Genomic DNA, 16,916 nt, shown 5'->3' with positions numbered 1-16,916 from the left:
AATTCAAGGTTTTCGTGGTGCCGGAGTAGGCTTACGTGTTTGAGGATGGTATAAGATCTTCATGGCGAGCTTGCTCGCCGCGGTTTGGACTTTTTGGGTTGAACAATGTACCGAAAAGTAAAGAAAAATATTTGGCAGAAAAGCGCGTTTATGCGGCCCATTATGCGGCCGAATAATCACTCTGCAGACCGCATAATGGCCGCAGAGTGAAGTAGTAAGTTTGGCCAACTTGAGGTCCGTTTTGCGGTCGATTATGCGACCGCATATCGGTCGCATAATCCCTCTTGGGTTTTTGTGGAGGGAGTTCTACGGTGCATTATGCGACCGCAGAACGAGTATGTGGACCACATACTGGTCGCATACCTGGGCCGAAAGTTTAGGCCCCTGAGGGCCATTTCTGCGGTCACTTTGCGGACCGCATAACTATTATGCGGTCGCATATGCGACTGCAGACCTGTGCCGGGGCACCCATTTTGTTAATTTAAAATCCGACCCCCATTCCGTTAAAACAACCCCTTAGTCTATTTTGAAGCTCATTTCTGATATTTCTAGTGTGATAGAGAGGGGGTTCTAGAGGGAGGGCCTAATTTTCATCAATTGATCTTCAACCATCACTCAAAGCCTTGGAAATATTGAAATAGAGCACCAAAATTCTTCACCCTAAAAGGTAAGGCTTCATCACCCCACCTCTTAATATCAAACATAGCTATAATGGGGTATTAGTATGATACTTCATGGGTACGAGGGTGGTTCATCTTACATGCATGTGATAAAGAGTGTGGGAAAAATAAAAAGTGAACTAGAACCATGAACGTTTTCCTAATTTTGGGTTTAATTTGTATATTGATAAAATAGATTGAGGTTGCTAAGGGTTTTGGATAATTGAAGAGTCTAAAGAAGCGCGATTGAGGTATGTTGGCTAAACTTTCTCTCTTGGAATTGAATTCCATAATGTTTCTGTAAGTTTCAAAGTGTGGGTTACGTATTAAAAGGTTATGGCTTTGAGTCGTGTTTCAATGAAAGATAGAATTGTCTAAAAGCTTTTGTACTAAATTCATACCCATTAGTGGCTGCTTTAACTAATGCTTTGATTTATAAATATATCCAGTGTGATTCGAGTTCTATATACTCATGTATTGAAATTGTACATTGTCATTTCTGGGGGAGAGTATTGCAAGAGTAAATGGTGTATTGACTGTTTATGATTTTTCATGTGTATTTCTATTGTTGGTTGGTATGCTTCATTCTTTGGGAAAAAATCATTTGTGTTTGAAGTTTTCATTTCAAATGGATTTGAAGTATATGATTTCTAAAATATCCTATATGTTGATACTTGATGGTGATCTTTGAAATTGAAAGAGGTGAAAGTGTGGAATATGAAATACGGCCATCGTGCCAGGAATAACGAATCTTATGAATGGCCTAATGAGCCAAGGAAATATTGTCGTTGTGAATGACTGAAAATACTAATGAGAATTCATACAATGTGAAAGATGTTTAGGTGAGTACAATTGTATTTATGATATTTCTGTTTGCAAATCAAATCAAAACTATTTTTGGGAGCATCATTAGCGATATCGAGGAAGGGTGGGTCATAAGGCCCACACCTGAAACTACACGTGCCGGTGTAGGGGTTGATTGTGATATTATTCCTTTTAATTGGGTTGAAACTAGAACCTTTGTGGATTGAAAAATTCAACCCGCACGGCATATGTGGGAAGGCGGCCTAGCTGATCGAGTGGAGATTAGACGCCATATTGCGCATATGGTGGTACTACTCTTGGTAACAACTTTATTTCGCATCACATATCAAACCACATTGTTCGTGGGGAGATGGCCTACCCGATCGGGCGTGATCGAACTCCGTGCTAACAAAGACGGTGGTATATCGGTACTAATGATCTCCCAACCAAAATTATATATGAAGTTCGTATTTTGAAAATTATTATGTTTTAACTTGACGTTTGGATATTGTTGATTGTGACTTGCTGTTTCTATTTGTTGTCTTTTCTTATATGGGCATTCTATTTTGAAAGAGGATTTTTAGCTATACATACTAGTGCTATTCGACAGTACTAACGTCCCTTTTGTCGGGGGCACTGCATCTTTAATGGATGCAGGTGGTTCTTCAGCAGGCGGCATTGATCAGTGGTAGCATTACACTCTTTTCAGCTGATTTGGTGAGCTCCACTTTATTTCGGGGTCATGTATATTTTGTTTCTTATGTACAATATTTTGTGGTATAGCCGGGGCCTTGTTGCCAGCATTTCTATATTACTCTTCTATTGTATTTAGAGGCTCCGTATACAGGTTGTGGGTTATGGTTGATGTTGGAAATTGAACTAGAAATGTTGGTACTTGGAAATTATATTTTTCATTAATTCTATAAACTTATAATATTTTAGAAATTATGAATGAAGCTACTAATGGGAATGAAAAGGAAGTTGTTAATAAAATCTTTTCAGTGATTGATTAATGGAGTACATATCCTCTTTATTCATAGATGAGTTTGGGTAGAAGTAAGTCTAATAGGCTTGCTCGGCCGGGTTCTCTCGGTTGAGTGTCGGTCGCGCTCCCTGAGTTTGGGGCGTGACACATATATAAACAACTAAGTTCGATCAACCATCTTGGTTGACAAAATTAGCTGCTGAAAGTTGTCTAGTAGCATAAACAGTTTAAATATTGGGCCAAAATAAAAGCCATACTTAAACATCCATAGATAACCTACAAATTAAGTTATGCAACTAACAGACTTAAGTTATCACAAAAACAAACATTTAGCAGATCATTATGGTTGAGAGTGGTTGATGTTTTGGTGAGATTGGCTTAAGTTGGGACATGGAGACTGGCTTGGTTGAGATGGGGAATGGACTTGAGGTTGGCTAAGGCTTGTTTGAGTTTGTCTTCTCCTCAATTTTTGTTGAAGTTGCCTTTGTATTATTGCATTTCTTTCTTGCTACCTTAGTCCATGTGCATTGTATCCAAGATCAATATTAGTCTGACTAGCATCCACTATTTTTGTAGGAATATTAAATACCCTATCTCTTGATCCACACTGCATAGAAAGTCAAATTAGCACCAAAACTACTAATTTCTAAATAAAACTCTAAATCCAAATCACTTGTACTTTCTATCATTGTCCCTGAATCATTAAACAAGATACCAAATCCAGCAGTTCTTAGTTTTTCTTGAAGTCCAGTAGCTCTTGTTCTTCCTCTAACACTAGATAGAATATCCTCAGAAGTCCTTGATCTCATACTCTAGTATAATGTATAGGCTAAGTTGCTATCTAATAATGTAAAAAATGATGGTTGAGTTACAGCTTAACTAAAGTAAAAAATAAATACTTACAGATGCACTTGCAATAGCTGATAATTGAGTATTTCTGGTACCAGCAGTTCCAGATCCACTTGCAACAGCTGATGGTTGAATTGTTCTTTGAGCAGCTTCAGTAGCTTGAGTATTTCTGCTACCAGCAGTTCCAGATCTACTTGCAGTAGTTGATGGCTGAGTTGTTCCTTGAGTAGCATTATCATTTCTGGTGCTAGCTGTTCTAGATCCTTGTCCTTTCAGAAATTTCCAAAAAAAATGAGTTAAAGAAACAAAATAGAAGTTACAAACACAAAACATATGAATGCATTATGTGATCTTTTACCAGGATATAACACCCCTTCTTGTTATGGCCTACTGTCTTACAATGAGAGCATGTCATTGGTGTCCCTTTCCTTGATCTCTTACCAAACTTTTTTTTAGGTTCATCTTGAGTTTTTCTTCTATTTTTCTTAGGTCTACCATGCATGAGGCTCAATGGTGGGATTATGAGTTGATGGCCACGTCTCCATGTTGGTTAATGGTTGAATGTAACAGCTGAAAGCCTTAAGGTATGTTTCTTTCCTGTACAGTGAACAACATAGTCAGCAGGCTCAAATTTCCTAAAAATCATTGCACATATTGCATGGGAGCATGGTATTCCTTCGCGATGCCATGATTTGCATGTGCACTCTCTATTGACAAAGTTAACAATATGTTTGTATACTCCATGTTGTATATCATACCCAGTGTCCCCAGTCCATTTAAATTCATGCCTAACTGCTTGTTAAGATTGTTCCTCTATGTATCCCACTGCTAGGAGATATATCAAAAAACCACCTTGTTGCAAATTCTCTCATGGTAGTCATCCTCTCCATAACCTTCACTCTAATCTCTTTTAATATAGTTATGATAGACTTGCGCCTAGCAGACACGATCAAATTATTGAAAGTCTCATACATGTTGTTCTTCACGGATTCATATTTACTCCAATATTTAAAGAATGCTCTACACCAATATTGTTTGGGGTATTTTAGTAAATCCTTAATTATCTTACGTCACCCAATTCTGCCAACTCATATATCTTAGCCTTGAGTTATGCTTCAAATGAAGCTTTTGTACATGCCCAGAACTTCTTCCTTCATTCCTCACCTTTCCATTTTGTTCCCAGGTGCTCCATATGTGTCTTTTCAGCATTTGGCATCAACACAGCTACAAATTGAACAAGTCCCTTAAGCAACAAGAAAAAGAGTTACTATATCAGAAACATATATAAAGTCATGTATTAAGAATAAAAAGAAATATATACCTTTTGCATATCATAAATGATGGCCAACCTTTCACCTTGAGATTTTGTGAGCTACAAATCATGTATGAGGCACCTAAAAACCCATGACCATGTGTTCTTTATCTCCTTTTCAACCACTGCCCAATCAACATGGTATATTAGGTTGTTACCATCATTGCCAATATATGATAGTACCTCACCTTTACACACCTCATTCATAAAAGCTCCATTAAATTCAATAATATTTCTATATCCTTCAACCAGCCTACTCTGCAAGCATGTAGACAAATGTAAATCCCCACAAAAATCTCTTTACCATGTATTATTTTCTTTGAAGTCTTCAACACAACAGTGCTGCCAGATACTTAGCAAACTCCAGGTTATAATACCCAGATACTTACCCATAACCTGATGTTTAGCCTTGGCACAGATGAATTTTCCCCCATACACATTGTAATTTATCCTAATCAAACCCTCCAACTTCCTAAGCTTTATGTCATGTTAATTGATAATCTTGTCCTAAATGTTTAGCTACCCATGTTGTATTAGCCATCTTGTTTCTTGTTGCTCTGAAACACTTATGAATATGATAGTAGTTGTTGATAATGAAATTCCCTGTGTGTCCCTCCAAGATTCCCAAAATATGCCATCCGCATCTTATTGAGTTCGCACATGTTGCCCTAACCCTATGTTTCTCATTAGGCCTCAGCTTAATTTGAACTCTCGTTTGTACAACATAATTTTGCAAAGCAGTTCTGAACTGTTTAATACTTTCAAAAACCATTTCCAGCTGGAAACAAATTTCCTTGCAAGCATGATCAATGTATAGCCCTGCTGGATCTTCTTAGATAAGGGTTATGTACACTATATTCTTCGAGTATTTCATCATCTGTATCCTCACTACCTGGATCTGAACTGTCCAGGTATTGATAATCCCCTCCCAACTTCCCAGCATATTTGGAACCCACATCTTTGTACATGTCTTCAAAACCAGGGTTTATACCTACATGTCCACTAGGTATCTCATCAGTATTAACTTCACTATATCTTAATTTACTACTCTTTTGATTCGCTTTAGCCTGTCTAGCAGCAACAACTTCAGGTTCTAAATTACTTGTCTCTCCAAGAATATCCTCATCAGCACCATATAATGACTCATCCGTATCATCGTCATCATCATCATTAGAAATAGCCTCATGATCACCATCTTCACTCTCATAACTTCTCTCATCACCCTCAGAATCAGTTGCTAAATGAAAGTTGTAGAACTTACTTTATCCTCACTAACTCTTCTATACCACCAACCCTCTCTTTACCCTTCCCATTCGTGTTATCACCCCTATTTATATCATTGTTAGGTAAATTTGTAGCCCTAGCATTAACACCACTTGTTTGCCCATGTGCGTTTCATTAAAGCCATATGTCTGAACATCGGTGGTGTCCATATTTAAACCACCACTACTCAACATTTCATCCAGGTCCAAATCAACATTTAGTGTATTAATTGTATGACATAGATACACATTAATAAAATATCCATCCTTAAGGTCTTTACACAAAGCTAATACATCAGCATCATATTTCAGAAATCGAAATTATCCTTTTTTGTTAATTTTACATGCATATTTATCTACTGTTAAGTTCCCTTTATCCTTAGCCCACTCATTAAAACGAATTATATGTAATTCATCTATGTCAGCTTGTAGAATAACTGGCCAAATTTGCCAATTTACATACCTCATAAATGGGCCAGCCACCAACCACCAACCACCCTAGATTGTGAAACTGTAATTTGACATATACATCTATTGAAACCTATAAAAAAGAAGAAAAAGCCAAGTCAGATACACTTTAACCCTAAAAAGCCATACTTTATCACAATGGAAGACAAGAATATTTTGATATGCCAAAAAGCCCTAAATTTTTTAACCCTAAATGCCAGATCAATCATGAAAAGACAAAATCCATAAAGTAAAGTTAAGATTCGACTGCTTTTCCCAAAAACCATAATTTAAAATCCCAAATAACAAAATAATTTGTGCATGAAGACAAAAAATAGCTTTGACTATCAAGCATAATTTATAAGAAATTAGATGACAAAAGAGAAAACGACATCAAAAGAGACAAACGAACCTTCAGATCCTATAACGACACTGGAATCGAAAGCACGGACCAAACGAAGCTCGATCAGATCGAGATTAACGGATAATAAACGAAAACAAATAAATGGGTGAGTGATTATGACCGATTTTGGAAGAGGGTGAGTGATTTTTCAGGCCATTCCTAACCTAGGTTTAACAGTCAAGGGTTTGGTTGGAGAGAGGTAAAATGAGATGAGAGGGGTTGGTCTATGGAATAAAAGAGGGGAGGACCTAAGTAAGACATTAATTGGTCATTTGCTGACTGGATGGACACGTATGTGTATGTTTAATACACGCGCACATGGTTAATGGTTAAATGTGTTTATTAATTAAGGGAAAAATGAGTTCGAGTGTTCAAATGGGAAAGTTGAAAGTTAATGTATCGACTTTTAAAAACCCGACAAATTTAAGTTGGAAGGAAGCCATTACGCCCATTTTATTTTGTCCTATTGATAAATACTGGAGTAGAAAGTAGGGAACGTTATGGAAATGTACCAGAATAAAAATTGCTATTTATCCATAGAATATCATTTATTATATTTGACCAACAAAAAGTTATCAATTATATGCAATATCCAAAAGACTAAAAAAAAAATAGGTATGATCGGAATATATTTGTCACGAATCCAAATCCACTAGTCGTGATGGCACCTAACCCAACCCGCTAGGTAAGCTAATTAACCACTAACCAATTTAAATAACAATTAATAAAGTGATTAAGTAAAGAAATATCTGAATCTTATACATTCACCAAGGACTGGTAGTACAAATCATGAGTTTTTAAGAATAAAGTTTACAAAGTTGAAGTGAGATAAATACATAGTCTGTTTGAAAAGTACATAAAAAGGGTTTTATAGATCTAAGGCTACCACGAACAAGAGGCAGCTACAACCGGGACGCAGGTACATCTTCAATCCAGCTCCCATCGAACACAGCAATATCAGCAGCCAACATCTACACACAAAGTGCAGAAGTGTAGTATGAGTACAACCGACCTCATGTACTCAGTAAGTAACAAACCTAACCTTAGGTTGAAAGTAGTGACGAGCTAACACAAGGTCGGGTACAGTACCAATATTCCATAATAGTTCATAACAGCATAATACTAATAAAAGCGGTATCTCACTGAAAACTCAAATTTTTTATCGAATATGCCAAAATACGAGTAAATTTGAAAACTGTGTGTCACGACCCAAACTAACCTCTGTCGTGATGGTGCCTATCGTGGAATTAGGCAAGCCGACTCATTTCCAAAACAAACCGATATTTTCATTTCAAAGATAATTTCAAGATTATTTAACATAAAACCTCCATTTAAAGAGTTCAAATCAAAGAAAAATAAAAGTCTGGAAAAGAAAAGCCCGACATCGGGGTGTCACTAGTCATGAGCATATACTACAATCTATCTAACAATATCAAGGATAACTCAGCCCGAAAAATAGCTAAATACAACTAGAGAAAGATAAGAGGGAGAAGAGCAGGGGGCTGCGATCGCCAAACAACTACCTTGCTATCTCCAAGAAAATCTGCAATCGGAATACTCAATAACCGCTACCGTGTCCAGCTACACCTGAATTTGCACACAAGGTGCAGGGAATAACGTGAGTATGCCAACTCAGTAAGTAACAACAATAAATAAAGACTGAGCAATAGTGACGAGCAATAAAGCATATAACGTTCATATCAGAAAATCTCAGTAAAATACCACATGCTCTTAAAAATCAGAATTTGAATCAAACATCTCGTTTAAACCCAGTTCCAGTAAAAAAAAATCATTTAAAGACATTTTTCTAACAATTTTTCAAACAAAGGCTCAATGCAAAGGTAAGCAAAATGATGAATTCATAAACAGCCCCTCGGGCATAACATCACTCATATATAGCCCCTCGGGCAAACCTCACAGTCACTCGTGCCACTCGGGCATACCTCATAATCATTCTTGCCACTCAGGCATACCTCACAATCACTCTTGTCTCCCAGTCACTCAGCACTCGGCACTCGACACTCGCACTCAGTAGGTACCTGCGCTCACTGGGGGTGTATACAAACTCCGGAGGGGCTCCTTCAGTCCAAGCGCTATAATCTGCACGGACAACTCACGTGCGATAATAATAAAGTATGCTGCAGGCGGGCAACCCCGATCCACACTCATCCTCACAAATCAGGCCCTTGGCCTCACTCAGTCATAAAGTATGTTGCAGGCGGGCAGCCCCGATCCACACTCATCCTCACAATTAGGCCCTCGGCCTCACTCAGTCATAAATATCTCAAGCCACTCAGGCATTTTAGTAAAACAGGGCATTCGGGCCAAAACATTTATATGCATCAAAATAGAGTCATAAAACTGAGTTATGCGGTAAACAAGTATAAACATGACTGAGTATAGATTTTTAATTGAAAACAGTAAGAGGATGGTAAGAAATAGCCCTAAAGGGTCCAAACAGCATTGACGCAAGGCCCAAACATGGCATTCAGTCCAATTTACAGAAATTCTTTCTAAAACATATAAGTATCAGTGGTTTCAACAAAGTATGCAACTTTATAGTTGCTATGGGACAGACCAAGTCACAAATCCTCAATAGTGCACGCCCACACGCCCGTCACCTAGCATGTGCGTCACTTCAAAATAGTAGAATGATACGAAATCCGAGGTTTCATACCCTCAGGACTAGATTTGCAATCGTTACTTACCTCAAAACGTGAAACTTTTTACTCTGCTATGCCTTTGCCTCGCTCGGCCTCCGAATGCCTCGAATCTAGTCACAAATAATTTGTGTCAGTCAATAAAATTCATTGGAATTAATTCCACAAGATAATAATGATTTTTCCATAAACATCCGAAAATTAGCTCAAAAATCGCTCGTGGGGCCCACATCTCAAAACTCGACAAAAGTTACAAAATCCGAAAGCCCATTCAACCACGAGTCTACCCATACCAATTGTACCAAAATCTGACCTCAACTTGACACTCAAATCTACAAATCTTATTTCCAAATTTCTAAGTTCCAATCTCCGATTTACACCTCAAAATCATGTAATCTAGTCGGATTATTCGATGATAATTTAATATTATGGAGTAGAAATGATCACAAGGGACTTACCTCAAGTTTTCCTTGAAAATATATCAAAAATCGCCTCCCCTCAAGCTCCAATTTGTGAAAAATGGCCAATGGGACGAAGTCTTTATTTTTATAATTCTGCTCAGACATCCTCGGTTCTGCCTCAATCTTGGCCTTCGATATTGGCCTTCGATCCTGGTCCTCGATCCTGGTTCTCGATCGTGGCCCTCGATCCTGGGCTCGATCATGCCTTCGATCGTGGCCCTCGACTCTGGGATCGATCATGGCTCTTGATCGTGGCCTTCGACTCTGGGCTCGATCATGGCTTCGATCGTGTCCTCGACCCTGAGCTCGATCGTGGCCCTCGACCCTGAGCTCGATCTGGGCTTCGATCGTGGCCCTCGACCCTGAGCTCGATCTGGGCTCACATCTAGGCTCAATTTTTGGGCAGAAGCAAATTTCCAACAGAAGGAAATTGCAGCAGCTGTTCTAGTTCAATTTTTGATCCGTTAACCATCCGAAACTTACACGAGGCCCTCGGGACCTCAACCAAATATACCAACAAGTCCTAAAACATCATACGAACTTAGTCGAATCCTCAAATCACCTCAATCAATGCTAAAACCATGAATCACACCCCAATTCAAGCCTAATGAACTTTGAAAATTTTAATTTCTACAAACAATTCCGGAACCTATCAAATCACGTCCGATTGACCTCAAATTCTGCATACAAGTCATAAATGACATAACAGAGGTATTCCAATTTTCAGAATCGGATTCCGACCCTGATATCAAAAAGTCAACCCCCCGGTCAAACTTCTCAAAAATAAAACTTTCGGCATTTGAAGCCTAATTCCTCTACGAACTTCCAAATAATATTCCGGACACGCTCCTAAGCTCAAAATTACCATACAGAGCTATTGGAATCATCAAAATTTAAATCTGAGATCGGTTACACATAGGTCCATATCAGGTACACTTTTCTAACTCAATTTTTCAATTATGAGACTAAGTGTCTCTTTTCACTCCGAGTTCCTTCCGAACTTGAACCCACTAACCTGATATAACATAATATAACTGAATAACACAAAAAGAAGTAGGAATGGGGAAAACGGGGTTATAACTCTCGAAATGACCGGCCAGGTCGTTACATCCTCCCCCTCTTAAACATTTGTTCGTCCTCGAACGGGTCTAGAAATATACCTGGAGTCTTGAATAGGCGTGGATATCTGCTCCGCATCTCCTGCTCGGTCTCCCAGGTGGCCTCTTCCACAGACTGACCTCTCCATTGCACCTTCACTGAAGCTATATCCTTTGACCTCAACCTTCGAACCTGCCGATCTAAAATAGCCACCGGCTCCACATCATAAGTCATATCACCCTCCAACTGGACCGTGCAGAAATCCAAAACATGGGACGGATCTCCAATATACTTCCGGAGCATGGAAACATGAAACACTGGATGCACACTCGACAAGCTGGGTGGCAAAGCAAGCTTATAATCCACCTCTCCTATCCTCTGAAGCACCTCAAAAGGCCCAATGAACCGGGGGCTCAACTTGCCCCTCTTCCCAAACCTCATAACACCCTTCACGGGTGATACCTTTAGCAAAACCTTCTCCCCAACCATAAAAGACACATCACGGACCTTCCTATCTGCGTAGCTCTTCTGCCTGGACTGCGCCATGCGAAACCGTTCCTAAATCAATTTCACCTTATCTAATGTGTCGTGGACCAAGTCTGTACCTAATAGCCTAGCCTCACCCGGCTCAAACAATCCAACTGGAGATCTATACCTCCTCCCATACAAAGCCTCGTATGGAGCCATCTGAATACTCGACTGATAACTGTTGTTATATGCAAACTCCGCGAGTGGCAGAAACTGGTCCTATGAACCCCAAAAGTCAATGACACAAGCACGCAACATGTCCTCCAATATCTGAGTAGTGCGCTCGGACTGCCCGTCCGTCTGAGGGTGAAAAGATGTGCTTAACTCAACCTGAGTACCCAACTCTCGCTGCACGACCCTCCAAAATTGCGATGTGAACTGAGTACCCCTATCTGAAATGATGGAAACTTGGACACCATGCAGGCGAACGATCTCTCGGATGTAAATTTCAGCCAACCGCTCTGAAGGGTAAGTAGTACCAAATGGAATGAAGTGCGCGGACTTGGTCAACCGATCCACAATAACCCAAATAGTGTCGAACTTCCTCAAAGTCCGTGGGAGCACAACTACAAAGTCCATAGTGATCCGCTCCCACTTCCACTCTGGGATCTCTAACCTCTGAAGCAAGCCACCCGGTCTCTGATGCTCATACTTAACCTGCTGACAGTTTAGACACCGAGCCATAAACCCAACTATATCCTTCTTTATCCGCCTCCACCAATAGTGCTGCCTCAAATCCTGGTACATCATCGCGGCACCCGGATGGATGGAATACTGCGAGTTGTGGGCCTCCTCAAGAATCAACTCTCGAAGCCCATCTACATTAGGCACACATATCCGGCCCTGTATTCTCAGCACCCCGTCATTACCAATAGTCACATCCCTAGCATCACCTCTCCGAACCCTGTCCTGAAGAATGAGCAAGTGAGGGTCATCATACTGATGCTCCCTGATACGGTCATAAAGAGAAGACATGGAGACCACACAAGCCAATACCCGACTAGGCTCCGAAATATCCAATCTGACAAGCTGGCCTGCTAAGGTCTGAACATCTAATGCCAAAGGCCTCTCTGTTGCTGGAAGATATGCTAAACTCCCCAAACTCTCTGCCTGGCGACTCAAAGCATCGGCCACCACATTGGCCTTCCCCGGATGGTACAAAATAGTGATATCATAGTCCTTGAGAAGCTCCAACCATCTCCGCTGTCGCAAATTAAGACCCTTCTGCTTTAACAGATACTGCAGACTTCGGTGATCAGTATAGATCTCACAATGAACCCTATACAAATAATGACGCCAAATCTTCAAGGCATGAACAATGGCTGCTAACTCAAGATCATGGATAGGATAGTTCTTCTCATGGGTCTTCAACTGGCACGAGGCATATGTAATCACCCTACCCTCCTGCATTAAAACACAACCAATGCCTATCCTCGAGGCATCACAATACACGGTGTAAGAACCTGAAGCTGATGGCAAAACTAACACTAGAGCTGTGGTCAAAGCAGTCTTGAGCTTTTGAAAGCTCTCTTCACATTCACCCGACCACCTGAATGGAGAACCTTTTGGGTCAATTTGGTCAAGGGCGATGCAATAGATGAAAATCCCTCCACAAAGCGACGGTAGTAACCCGCCAAACCAAGAAAGCTCCTAATCTCCGTGGCTGAGGACGGTCTGGGCCAACTCTGCACTGTCTCTATCTTCTTCGGATCCACCTGAATACCCTCGCTGGACACCACATGCCCCAAGAATGCTACTGAACTAAGCCAAAACTCACATTTGGAGAACTTCGCATAAAGCTTCTCCTCCCTCAATCTCTACAATACAACCCTCAAATGCTGAGCGTGCTCCTCATGGCTACAAGAGTACACCAGGATGTCGTCAATGAATACAACGATGAATGAGTCCAAATAGGGCCAGAATACACTGTTCATCAAATGCATGAACGCTGTTGGGGCATTGGTCAACCCAAAAGACATCACCAAGAACTCATAATGGCCATATCGGGTCCTGAAAGCTGTCTTGAGAATATCTGAATCCTGAAGCTTCAGCTGGTGATAACCGGACCTCAAATCAATCTTGGAGAACACCTTCGCTCCCTGAAGCTGGTCGAATAAATCATCAATACGAGGCAAAGGATACTTGTTCTTGACTGTGACCTTGTTCAACTGCCTGTAATCAATACACATTCTCATGGAACCATCCTTCTTTTTCACAAATAGAACCGGTTCACCCCAAGGTGACACACTAGGCCGAATAAACCCCTTATCGAGGAGTTCTTGAAGCTATTCTTTCAATTCCTTCAACTCCGTCGGTGCCATACGATACGGTGGAATAGAAATGGGCTGAGTGCCCGGCACCAATCAATACCAAAGTCAATATCCCTGTCAGGCGGTATGCCCGGTAGGTCTGCAGGAAATACATCTGGAAAATCACATACCACCGGAACAGAATAAATGACAGGAGTCTCTACACTAACATCCCTCACAAAAGCCAAATAAGATAGGCAACCCTTCTCAACCATGCGCTGAGCCTTCAAATATGAAATCACCCTACGTGGTACATAATCTACAGAACCGCTCCACTCAACCCTCGAAATTCCCGGCATAGCCAACGTCACCGTCTTAGCGTGACAATCTAGAACAACATGACATGGAGATAACCAATCCATACCCAATATCACATCAAAGTCAACCATACTGAGCAACAATAGATCTACTCGGTCTCCAGACCCCCAATAGTCACCACACATGACCGATATATGCGGTCCACAATAATAGTATTGCCCACAAGAGTAGATACATGTATAGATGAAACTAAGGACTCACGGGGCATATCCAGAAAATGGGCGAAATACGAGGAAACATATGAATACGTGGAACCAGGGTCAAATAATACTGAGGCATCTATGTGGAAAATTGAGACAATACCTGTAATCATAGCATCTGAAGCAATAGCATCTAGTCTGGCAGAGAGAGCATAGAAATGGGCCTGACCACCCCCTGATCTGCCTCCCCCTCTAGGGCGACCCCTAGCAGACTGACCTCCACCCCGAGCTGACTGGGCGGGTGGTGAGGTAGCTGGTGCTGTAGTTGGAGGCTGACTCCTCTACTGAGATAGACCTCCATGACGACGAGGACACTGCCTCCACATATGCCCAAGATCCCCACACTCAAAGCAACTCCCTGGTACTAGCGGCGGAAACTGAAGGGAACCCCTAGCACCGGGATGACTGGTAAAAGAACCTGGCATGGAAAAGCCCTGAACAGGTGGAGCACGGGACGAACTCTGAACTGTAAGGGAACTAAGTGATGAGTGGCCCTGATGAGAACTGTGAGAACCATGGCCAGATGATGCACCCTGATGAAATGACCGAGCTGACTGAGCCTGTCTGAAATGACGACCTCTACCATGCTGGAACTGACCCCCAAAAGGAGCACCGCTGAATCCACCCTGACCACGATGCCTCTTGGCCTCCCGATCAACCCTCTCCTGACCGCGAACCATCTCAATCTGCCTAGCAATGTCGACAACCTCATCAAAGGTAGCACCCGAAACCCGCTCCATGGTCATGAGCAACTGTAGCTGATAAGTGAGGCCATCAATAAACCTCATGATCCTCTCTCTGTCCGTGGGAACCAACCAGATAGCATGATGGGCCAACTCGGAGAATCGCATCTCATACTGCATCACTGACATATCACCCTGGCGAAGCTGCTCAAACTGTCTATGCAGCTCCTCTCTGCGGGATCGAGGCACGAACTTCGCCAAAAAAACCACAAAGAACTGCTGCCAAGTAAGGAGTGTTACGCCAACAGGCCTACGCCTCTCGTAAGTCTCCCACCATCTGAGTATAGCCCCAGAAAACTGAAAGGTAGTGAATGAGACCCCACAAGTCTCCAAAATACCAGCAGTACGGAGTATTCTCTGACACCTGTCCAAAAAGTCCTGAGCATCCTCTCTCTCTGTGCCACTAAAACGTGGTGGATGAAGTCTCCCAAACCTCTCCAACCTGCGCTGATCATCCTCAGGCATAGCATGAACCACATAATCCTAAGCAACAACAATCGGCTGGGCTGGTGGTGCCTCTGGTGTCTGAAGTCCCTGAATAATCTGCTCGGGTGTGCGAGCGACGGGAGTCTAAGTGCCTCCCCATGGCCTGAGAAGTGGCTGCGGCCGTCGAAATAGAGACCGCCTGAGCAAGGCCAGTACACGCTGTCAAAATCTGAGCTAGGACCTCCTGAAGGCCTGGAATCACAATAGGCACAGGTGGTATCTGAGTTGGTGCATCGACAACTGGAACTTGGTCCTGATCTGGGACAACCGGTGGATTTGTAGGTACTGCCCCAACTGTTGTACGGGCTGCACCTCTGCCCCTACTATAGCCTCAGCCTCTCGCGGCCCTGGCTGGTGGTACTGGTAGCTGACCCTCCTGACCAGTAGCACGAGTCCTCACCATCTATGAGAGAATGAAACAACGGATGTTTAGTTACTAGAAATAACAGATTCACACGACAAGAATTCAAGAATGTGGAGTTTCCTAAAGGTTCTGCAGTCTCCTGAAGATAAGTACAAACGTCTTTGTACCTATCCCAAGACTCTACTAAACCCGCTCATGACTCGTGAGACCTATGTAACCTAGGCTCTGATACCAATCTGTCACGACCCAAACTAACATCTGTCATGATGGCGCCTATCGTGAAACTAGGCAAGCTGACACATTTCCAAAACAAACCGATATTTTCATTTCAAAGATAATTTCAAGGTTATTTAACATAAAACCTCCATTTAAAGAGTTCAAATCAAAGAAAAACAGAAGTGCGAAAAAGAAAAGCCCGACATCGGGGTGTCACTAGTCATGAGCATATACTACAATCTGTCTAACAATATCAAGGCTAACTCAAGCCTGAAAAATAGCTAAGTACAACTAGAGGAAGATAAGAGGGAGAAGAGTAGGGAGTTGCGATCGCCAAACAACTACCTTGTTATCTCCAAGAAAATCTACAACCAGAACACTCAATAACCGCTACCGTGTCCAGCTACACCTGAATCTGCACGGAAGGTGCAGGGAGTAACGTGAGTACCACATGCTCTTAAAAATCACTAAAATCTCAATAAAATACCACATGTTCTTAAAAATCACTAAGTAACAATAATAAATAAAGACTGAGCAGTAGTGACGAGCAATAAAGCATATAACGTTCATATCAGGAAATCTCAGTAAAATACTACATGCTCTTAAAAATCAGGATTTGAATCAAATATCTCGTTTAAACCTAGTTCCAGTAAAAAAAATAATTTAAAGACATTTTTCCAATAATTTTTCAAACAAAGGCTCAATGCAAAGGTGAGCAAAATGATGAAATCATAAACAGCCCCTCGGGCAAAACATCACTCATATACAGCCCCTCGGGCAAACCTCACAATCACTCGTGCCACTTGGGCATA

This window comes from Nicotiana tomentosiformis, chromosome 2 (genome assembly GCF_000390325.3).
Source record: "Nicotiana tomentosiformis chromosome 2, ASM39032v3, whole genome shotgun sequence".
NCBI lineage: Eukaryota > Viridiplantae > Streptophyta > Magnoliopsida > Solanales > Solanaceae > Nicotiana > Nicotiana tomentosiformis.
This window is presented reverse-complemented; position numbering follows the sequence as displayed.